General features: G+C 44.4%; 1 long non-coding RNA gene across 2 annotated transcripts; it reads right to left on the bottom strand.

The window, feature by feature from the left end:
* Nucleotides 1-1,371: 1,371 nt before the first annotated feature.
* On the bottom strand, nucleotides 1,372-6,817 carry LOC135394312 (uncharacterized). 2 transcript variants are annotated; one of them, XR_010422829.1, is made up of 4 exons: nucleotides 6,613-6,817; nucleotides 5,998-6,129; nucleotides 3,087-3,384; nucleotides 1,372-2,538 (listed from the first exon to the last, which is right to left on the bottom strand). It is a non-coding gene; the product is annotated as an uncharacterized LOC135394312 (long non-coding RNA). The 2 variants fall into 2 exon arrangements; XR_010422828.1 differs by having other exon boundaries at nucleotides 3,087-6,129.
* Between the last annotated feature and the right edge of the window lie 3,594 nt (nucleotides 6,818-10,411).

The raw sequence follows: 10,411 nt of genomic DNA, 5'->3' as shown, positions 1-10,411 counted from the left end.
ACAGATGTCCAAACGTCCACGGTTCCTGCCCAGACAACCGCAGGAGATCCTACAGCCCTTTGGAGCCGCCCCTCCCCCGTTCTGGGCCACTCGAGGGAGGTGATACAGTCGTAAGAGATAATGAATAAATAAAACTTTTACAGGATGCCTCTTGAGGCGTTTTCAGTAACAGAAATTCTCGCGATACTAGTTGCCTCTATACTGTATTCAAATAAACGTGATCACCATACTTTAAGCTCACATCTCATGTTGGGTAATGAACCAGGTTTGAAAGGATCTGGAAGTGTGGCATAGAGCATAGGCGGAGAGTTTTCAATCTGCCGGAGGGAAACAGAGACACAACGTCCCCCCCCCCCCCCTTTCATGCACGGAGGTCGGGCATGGTGTCTGGAATTCCGTGTTGCGACGTTGAGAGGCAAATTTTTACAGGATTTTCATGATCACTCGCATGAAACACGCGATTCTTAGGATATCCCTCGCAACTTTCATCTGGAGTGTCAGCTGTGCAGACTCCCTGGAGTGGGCTGCCCCCCCCTGGGAAAATCCGGGGGGGGGGCTCAGCCCCCAGCCCTGGTCCCCCCTTCCTGATCAGGTGACTGCGTAATAGGGTCTATGGTCCAGATTTATTCAAGCTGTAGTGGAATGTTCAAGGGAAAAACCACGAAAAAGCCTCTATGAAAGGTCTTGAGCCAGAAATACTGGCAAAAGGCTGCTGGTATCACCTTTCTACTGGCAGAACCAGCGAATAACCGGTCGGGTGGCAACCCTATTTCCGAGAGAGCCGGCATCACGGAAAGCATGGATAGCCATCAAGCGGCGAAGCGGCTGTCACAAAAGGAGACATTTTATCGGATATGGCGATTTCCTCACCGAATTCGCAATGCTACCAAAATCCTGTAGCTCACCAACGCGTGCATAAGGTTCGAGATGCGACGCGGTCAGCTGAGCCAATGGCTATCCCACCCACCAAAGGCGAAACGCCTGTGACGTCACCAGAAGACAGGAACAAAGTGAAGCGGGAAAGGGCACTTTGAACCGGAAGTAGAAGTCTGCACTCAGAATAGGCGTTTTTCATGTTTTACGACAAATGTAGATTGTGAATTTTTGGCCGTTTTATCTTGGTGGAAGGCTTGCCGAAGTCAATATCACACAAAGTTAAAAACACTTGCCAGTTCGTGGAAACCACCTTTAAATGTGGACCCCACCAATATGTGTTCCTAACTAAGGAATATGCAAAGGCCTTCTGTCAACCAATACACAAAATGTGGAACCTCCGACAAGTGCTCCGATATATTGTGAAAAGTGTTCTATTTTTTTTAACATTAGCAGTGAATTGTGAAAATAGCTTAGAGCAAAGCATTTAACAAAATATCATTTAGAACACGTTTTATTATCTAAAAGAATTGTGACAGACATTCTACTAAAGAATTCACAGATGGTAGTAGTGCACACAGAGAAGTAAAGAAAGTAGTTAAGCACAACTACCTGACTGGTAATTAAATATTTCAGCAACATTGTGACAGAACATTAATTCAGAGAGCGTGTTGGGACTGATGTTTGGTGAGGTTGTAGGCGCGTGCAAACGTCATGGGGCACAAGGGGCAACGATAGGGACGCTCCCCAGTGTGAACACGCGCATGCCGATTGACATGGTCCTTCTTGGTGAATGATGCACCGCAGACGGTGCATTTGTAAGGACGCTCGCCTGTATGCCGGCGCATGTGCTCCCTCTTGTGGTGGGCGGCTTTAAAGGTCTTACCACACACGGCACACGTAAACGGACGCAGCTTTCCCTCCTCGTGGGCAAGGATGGCCACATGAACCTCCATCGCACTTTCCAGAGGCTCGTTCTTGATGCCCATTATGCCTGCAATGTAAGCAAGGTGCCTTACTGACAACTTCGCCATACTTAAAAGGAAATGAAAAGAGCCAGTCAGAGACATCAGAAGACTCCCAATGTGGCAAAAGTACCAATGACAGCAACATGTACCTTCAAAGTACACACTTTCATTAAAGGGGGTCTAAGTGCTCTAATTTCCCAACGAGTTCAGAAAACTTTGCTGGGAGCAATGCACCAACCAAGTCAATTTGGCAACAGGCACGTTCAATGGCTGCGGCAATACTACTTTGTTGAATAATTAATAGACTAGCCAACCCCAGCTTTTTCGACTTCTGTTCGGGGATGATGGTAGGCTCCCCCTCTTTGTGCTTTCCAATGTCTCTGGAGCAAACACAAGGCACACTCTTGCTGTGCTTCAGACAAAAAAAGAGCATAGTACAGAGAAACCTACCTGCAATCCTTAAAAAGCAGAAACACATTACCATCTCCCACAATTCTGACACGCTTCTTTTTATTCTATGCTGTTCACCTCACGACAAACAACGAACATCAACAAGAGGACCAGCAAAGCCATTTTAGGAAAGACAACAATAAGTCCAAGAAGAGGCAGTCCTGCCAATGCTTCGGACGAGATGGTACTTGCACAGCGTGAGACTCCTAGTCGTACACCTCTTCCCGAAATGCAAGATCATCAAGTTCTGAAATGAGAGGCAGTAGGGAAAACAAAAGCATTGTAAACGAACAACTCTAGTATATTCATTGCTCTATCAACAATCTCAGGTCACACCACTGCATAGGACCGCATGATTGGCTTGTGTACAGCCCAGTATTTGTCACAAAACATTGCCATGCAGAGATTAGGGTTGGACAATATGAGAGAGAAGGCAGAATGCTTCTCTCTTCTTCCACAGTTGGTCCACAATTAATCCACAGTTGGTCAGAACTTCAATCTACATGTCGCTGGGGCTCATGTACTGTGATAGAGTGTGTTGCTTGTTTGCAACAACTACTTCCCTGAAAGACAAGTTTTTCCATTCCTGCAAGCGCAAGGAAATCTGCGCAATGGCAGACAGAGTGAAATTATGTAGATACAGGTACTTAACGTGAAAGAGGCGTAGGTTTTCTCGCTTTAATTTGCATTGTACTCATTTCTATACGAGCACCACTAGTTCACCAAGAGTCATAATAGCTCCTGTATGCTGGGAGCTCTGTAATGCAAAGGTCAGCAGTGGCACCTACAACTTACTTGGCTCAGCCCTACATCTGCGTATGGCTTTCAATGTGGCGATCCAAAGCAAGCCTTTTGGTGAAGGTCTGCGTGCAGAGGTGACACCGCAGGCAGCTGTCACCCGTGTGCCGTCGAAGATGCAACACCAGGTTGCCCTTCTGCGCAAAGGCATGACCGCAGATGTGACAACGGAAAGGTCGTTCCCCCGTGTGCGTGCGCTCGTGGGCCACCACATTGGAACGATGATTGGACGAGTAGGAGCAGAACCCACAGCGGAAGCGTAGAGGAATACGTGGTCGGCTCCACAGCCAACGTCCTGCACATGCAGTTTTCCGCATCTCCACTTTATATTTTCCGTTAGCATTGCATATGAAACAAAGGCACATGAAGAAAATGATTAGAGGGAATGGCACCTATCATGAGATATCTCAATGAATACAGCTTTCAACACTAATTTTCGAATATGTTGTAACATTCCAAATGCGTCGACAGATCTAGATTAGCTGTGCCTCCTGAATGACTTCCGTCAATTTCTTACAAATGAATTAGAGTACTCTTTGCTATTATGCAACAACAAGACATGCATAACATATGCCTACAATTTCCTTTCTATGATGTGCCACCACACATGACACAGCCATGGGACTATATATCTTAGGGTGATAAATTTACCTCCATTGTACACATACTGTAAACGTATTTTTATTCGCGATGTATTAATTTTCGCGAATTTCGCGACTGCTAAAACATCGCGAAAAATTGTACACGCGAAAACAGCTTGACGTTTATCCCGCGGAAGGAAACAGCCCTGGAACCGCGAAATTAAATACTCGCGAATAATTTCGTAAATGACTGAATGCGCAATTCGCGAAAATTAATACATCGCGAATAAAAATACGTTTACAGTATTGTTTTTCAGGAAAAGTAGGTTGTTGTTCGCTATTACTCCACATAAGAAGGGGTCAACCATTTTGAAGGTGGCATCAGGAAGTGAGTTGCTCAAATGAGACTAGGATTGGTCGAAATTCTGTGTCTGAGCTAGTCACATAGGCTATGCACCATTCGCCATTTTAAGCTTTGACGTTGATTCGGGCAACATTTCGCTTGCACCTGCGCGTGAACATTTGAGCATACTTCACACACCCGAGAGGCATGCTGCGTGAAATCGTTTGATTCAACATGACTTTTACCTTGCATCTGCTTCTCGTTACACTATAATTAAGTGAAAAATATTTTTGTTCACATTTTACACTGCCTGCCCAAAATGTTGCTTTTCCAAATATCCTTCTTGGTTGGTTTTCCCTCATGAGAAGAGCAACCAAATGAACAACTTCAACACAGTTATCGTAAAAATTGGTGTTCACAAGCGGCAAAAATGTCTCAGGGTGCCGGTTATAGAGATCGTTTGTTGGTAGGCTGGCCTATGGCTTAACCTTGCTTGCATGGAAGTTCTCCTGTGTATTCATGTGTCAGCACATTCTTCAATGTTTCTCACAGACTCTGACATGTCTAAAGACCCCGTACCGTGCCATCAAATTACTGGCATCGCTGCCACATGGGTTCCGTAATCTCTGTATCGGTGAGCGGGTACGTTCGCAACTGAACCACTAAGTGTTCACAAGAAGCCTTCTATGAACCGCCATTTTTTCGGGGCTCCCACTGGCTTACGGAAAATGGACAGTACCGATATCAGTACGGATTTTTCTTCAATACCACTGCAGATTAGAATGTGGGTGGTTTGCGTCACATAGCCTCTGCCATGCTTGCGTAATAATTTTCACAAAGTGGGACTGATACTTGAGATGCCATGCCCTCTCACAAACCCATTCAAAACAAAGACACTACTCATGCACAAAACTAGGGTAAGCAATTGATTAGCAACAGTACACTGTGAGTGGTCAAACTGTGATGCACAAGGGCCACCTTCCAAGCTAAACCATATGCATGTTCGTAGTTTATGAGAATCCGAGGACTCTCGTGCATAAAAATACATTTTTTATCTGTCCAGGAATTGGTCATGCGTTGCAATCACACTCACCATCCGTATTTGTCTTTTTCACAATTTTCTGTTTTGCATGTTTACAACGGTCGATGACCTACAGGCAAGGAACCAATTGTGCTGACCCAACGTAACTAACTTCTGAGGGAAAGTGCTCTAAACGAGAACACACACGAAAACAGCTGTCCTCAAATCAACGGTTTTACTATGTAATGGCGAAGTGGTAAAAGCCTCTTTCATTTTTTTTAGCAAGAAATGGTGAATTCTGACATGGCTGCCTTTGTAATTCTCTGTCGATATAATGGACGTTTCATTTGTGTGCTTCACACGTGTAAAAGTACTTGATATCAAGAACTTTGATGTCAGTGGAGTGGTTGCCAGGCACTCAACATAATGCATCAGAGACACGACTGTCTAGTACGTTTGCCTCACAGTTTCCACATGCCAAGTTAAATAGATCCACTGCACCAATACAAAGCAAAAGTTGTCCACACATGCTTGTGCTTCAATATTACATAAAAATATATAAACACTTGCATCATTCATGACCAACTTCCATCACTACCACATCCTTGCTCTCAATTGCAGCATGTTTGTGAGATAGATAGGTGACAAATGTTTGCAGGGTTAGCACTACATGGTTCCAGCCCTTACAAGAACAGACTTGCACCATGGGCGACAGCCAAACACAATTCTTTGTTGGGGGAGGCCACAAGTGCTTCATGCACTGCAATTATCTTTTAGATCACCAACATTAAAGCGTATCTTGTAAGATGTCTTCCATAAGTTGACCCTTATGCAGCATTTATAGGATAAAGACAACACAAATGAGATCTTGGCACAAAAGTCTAAACTCAATATAGCAGAGGTACAAAACAATACATATAGCAATGTACACATGTATGAATGCTTATTCAGAGCCAATTTTACATCAAATTGACTACAATGATCCATCAACCCAAATGTTCTGCTTTGTTGGAGTTCCTGTTGGGTGGCTCGTTGCCAAGTGATTGTTGCACAAATAATTCCAAATTTCTTTGGCCGGCTCCCATTTCGATGCGGCTAGGAAGAGAAAAGGTAAGCGAGTTAGAATGGTCTTTGCCACTGCTCTGATGTATGCACTTGCCCTGAAATGGCAAAGCAAAAGTTACCCTTTAACACGTGAAAGAAAAGTAATGCTGGACGACTGATCGCCAGATTTTCTTTCGTTAGCTCAAACGCCTGCCGCAACACAGCAACTTCAAAGCATTGCCACTATTGTTGTGCAACTGATGTGGCTTACAAGTGTACAGTGACCGGAATTTAGTTACCAGAAAAGAGCTCCGCAAAACTGACACAAAAGCTATTACAGGGATGGAGATGTTTGTGACCGCTGACGCGTCACAGCAATTGTATTCTGGACAATCCTTATGGGGTAATGTGTGTACATATCTGGACGAAGCATATCGTGAAAACAATGCTGCCAAAACTCTCTCAACTTCTGCTCCCATTTTTGCACTCACGACCAACTCCTATCCGAGGCGACCCGAACGCCTGTAGGCTCACCGTGTAGGTCCTCACCATGCATGTTGTTTTCCGGTAATTTGAAAAAACAAAGCAAGGCATTCTACGTGATTATGTACTACCGCACACATTCTCGCTTACAGTACTCAATATGTGTAAACAGGTGCACTGCAATTGGTACGACTAGGGAAACTTCATCGAAAACATAAAAACTGTAGGACAGCCATGGCAGCCATGATGGTCACGAAGCGTAAAACCTGGTGGAGCCCACGCCTCCCTGCTCTGCTTATTGCCAAATTTGAAATACAACCTCAATATTCACCAATCAGTCAATCCCCTCCTCCTGGCACAAAGAAAAAACATGTTCACGCATTTTCACTGTTTATAGCCGATACACTGTTTATAACCGCCCACTATTTGGGAGGGGCGAGACGCTCCGAGTACAGAGTTCCGGTTTTGATTTCGATTTTGCTTCCCGCCTTTCAGTGCGAAGTTATGTTGCAGACAGATAGTTAGGGTGTCTTCGACGTATTTCCCCAACCAACATCATCAAAACACAGTTGTTGTTCTCGAGTTGAATTCCAGTACGCTTGTAAAGAAATTTCAGCGCAGACCGTTCCTTATTCTTTATCAAATATCCTTTTTGTTGAAGAATCACGATCTTTATGCCTTGAGAATTGTTCCAAACAAAGACCACATTTGGCCTTAGAAAAAGGTTTCAGGTTGCATTTACAAATCTCTTTTTAAGTTATTAGGTTCAACGAAATTAACCGCCGATAGATGCTGACCCCTTCTCACGGAACGTGTGCTTGATAATGTTGCAAAGTAATTACGCTGTATGTTTAAGATGTGTTATCGTTACAACCAGATGCAAAACCAATTATCTGAAGCCTTCGCTCTACTGTTTCCAGTCTGTGACAAAGCAGTGAACCAATTAATTACAAGTAATTAAGTAACTGTAATTGTGTACTTTCAGAATAATTAATTACTGTAGCTATAAATACTTTCAAAAATAAGTTTCTATAACTTAATTACATTTAGACTGTATCACTTGTGTCAAGGAATCTGCTGATTTGTTCTTGTCTTTTTTCTTTCTCTTTCTTTTTCTTTATGGTCGTATGTACACACTGCATTAATGATGAGTACCACATCTAGTATCGAGCGACTAATTTAGCATTAGTACTAGATGTGCTTTCTTGCTTTTGTTCAAGTGTTCTTATTATTAACTGCCGGCATGAAAAATATTACTTTTTAAATATGTTGCGGGAGACATTCTAATACCATATGCCACCGAAACACCGCCTGAAGTAACTCGGTTTCTGTAACTTTTCCTGTAACTTATTCACTTTCTCAGTCTTGTATCAGTAACCTAATAAACCTCTACCCGACAAACGTCATCATGACGTTGGTAGACAGACCGAAACCAAAACAAATGGAAGAAAGTAGAACCGAAGGTCGCGTCCCTTTCAGAGATCATCGTAATCCCCTCAAGACCGTGGCTTTCAGGCGCGACCTTGTTCGCCACTAGCTTTGAACGTAGTTCAACTCTACCAAACTCATGGCGCTGTCGAACATTATGACGTCATTTGTTTACAAACAGGTAGAGGCCTATTACGTCTCAGTAACTTATACAGCTCTGGTATGTTGCATGTCAATATTACATTTTCAAAGCAGATGTTTGTGGATGAGACACGATTTTTATTGCATTTCGTTTTCTAGCACCTGTATGTACACAAGAGCTCTCTTTAGGTATATGTGATGCGTGCTATTCCAATCTACCCTTTATTTCGCACACAATACCATTTGGTGACTCGTGTATGGAGTTTATTCAGGCACGAATTGTTGTACGCGCTTTCATTTCCCTTTCCTTCTAGCTTAAATAGTACGAGATCTGCTTGAATTCCCGTCCTAAAGGAGCACTGACGTGACCCCCAATATTTTTTCGTTCTTCGCTGCAGAGTGTTCTGCAACGAATAAAAGTAGCTGACTTTAATTAATTAAAATTAAAGGACGAGGAGCGCAGGTGACCTACAGAGCGAGCGCGAGGCCTCTGTTCCGCACACCTTTCAAGAATCCTTCCCCCCCCCCTTTCCACGTGAAAAGAGCGCATCGCAGACCAAGGGGACGTCGTGACGTAACTTGATACCCCAGCGCGTGATCCGTGACGTACAGCGGCACAGTTCAAACATGTATAAGCGGCGTGTGAGCTGAGAAGAAAGAAACAAATAAAAAAAAAGACTCAGGGCGTTCTCCCTGTCGTGCAAGGATCGTGTCGGCCGTCCACAGCTGGGTGATTTCATCTCAATTCAGGCAAGCCCGTCCGTCGAGGTCCTTCGATTTTGTTACATACTTTTTTGTGTGAAAGCCACATCTTTGTGATGAACATTGGTACAAATTTCGGACTTCAAATCGGAGCGGATGCCGGGGAAAAAATTGAAGCGCGCACGACGGTGCCTCATCAGCGAGCACTCGGGCCGAAGTTTGGGACAACCCTATGCGCCCTACGTTCCAGTGACGGGGACGGCATTTTTTCGACTCGTTCTCTACATACCGGACTGTAACTCTGTGGCATAGCCCGATACCTACTGCCGCCCGTTCGCTTGAGAAAAAATCGCAAAAACGCCGTAAAGCGCGTTTTTGCGTGAATTTTGTAGCCTTCCTATCGGGGAAATGGACATTAGACCGAAGTGATTTTTATACTGAAAGATTGCCCATTAAGTGCTCTTTCTAACGGTATGCTGTTAAAAATTGTGAATGGTAAAGCTAAGGCGGTATGAGGGAGCAAACCGGGATCACCCTCAAAAAATACGCCGACTTCACGGATCGATTTCTCGAAAACCCCTTTTCTCGAAAGGAAATAGAATGATGAACAAATGATATTTTCATTTGTTCATCATTCTATTGCCTTTCAAGCGGTATAAATTTTGTAGGGACTAAAAACATTTGAGAACCATAGCGGAGCGAAAAGGCGACACATGGTACGCAGTGACATCTCACAGGCGTACGGCTGGATTAATACACCACAGGCGTGCGCTAACGTCTGTATATCCACGTTACCGTTTATTTCCTGCGTTCCCACATGCAGAAGAATAATCCTTAGCAGTTTCTTGCACCGCCACCGTGTAGGCGTGTTTATATTTTTTAACTAAATGAGATCTCACGCCAAAAGGCCAAGAAGATGCTGCCAGCCTTCCGGCTCTTTCCTTGCATTTCGCTTCGCTTTGCATTCATCCACCTATCACGCGTCAACGCATCTTTGACGAACACACGTCCGGCTTCCAAAGCCACGTCTTGGGAGGTCGTTTTCATTAGGTCTGTCGCCGGATTGCTGTACTTTACAAACAAACACTTCCTTTCCTGTGTGCTTTAGACGTGCTAACGAATATGACCTTGCCAGCTTACCTTGTGGCAACTAATCACCAGGGGAGCGGGTCGAGCTGAAACAAACGCGTGTTCTTGGTTGTGTCCAAAGTGAAGGCTTCAAACCATTCCGTCTCCCTGTTCGATATGGTACCATGTCTCGACTCGTCCACAGTACGGAACGTGTCTACTGTGCGGCTTACGCACGACGACATCGTAGGAGGATCTACAAGCAGCGCAGCTTCTTGTCTGTTTCATGCCTCGACATCGATGCACTGAAGCAAGCCCTCGGCTCGGATGGCAGTGGTGCAGTCAATGATGAAGACCAGTTGTGCATGAACTGCGCAAGGTATTTCCGTTCAGCTATAGATGAACTTTCTCAGTGGTCTATTCCCACATCTCCACCAGACGCAGAGTACGTTCAGAGCGCAGGATTTGTTGCTGATATTATAACGATGGTATTTCCATTCCACTGCGAATA

This window comes from Ornithodoros turicata, chromosome 5, assembly GCF_037126465.1.
Source record: "Ornithodoros turicata isolate Travis chromosome 5, ASM3712646v1, whole genome shotgun sequence".
Classification (NCBI taxonomy): domain Eukaryota; kingdom Metazoa; phylum Arthropoda; class Arachnida; order Ixodida; family Argasidae; genus Ornithodoros; species Ornithodoros turicata.
This window is presented reverse-complemented; position numbering and strand designations above follow the sequence as displayed.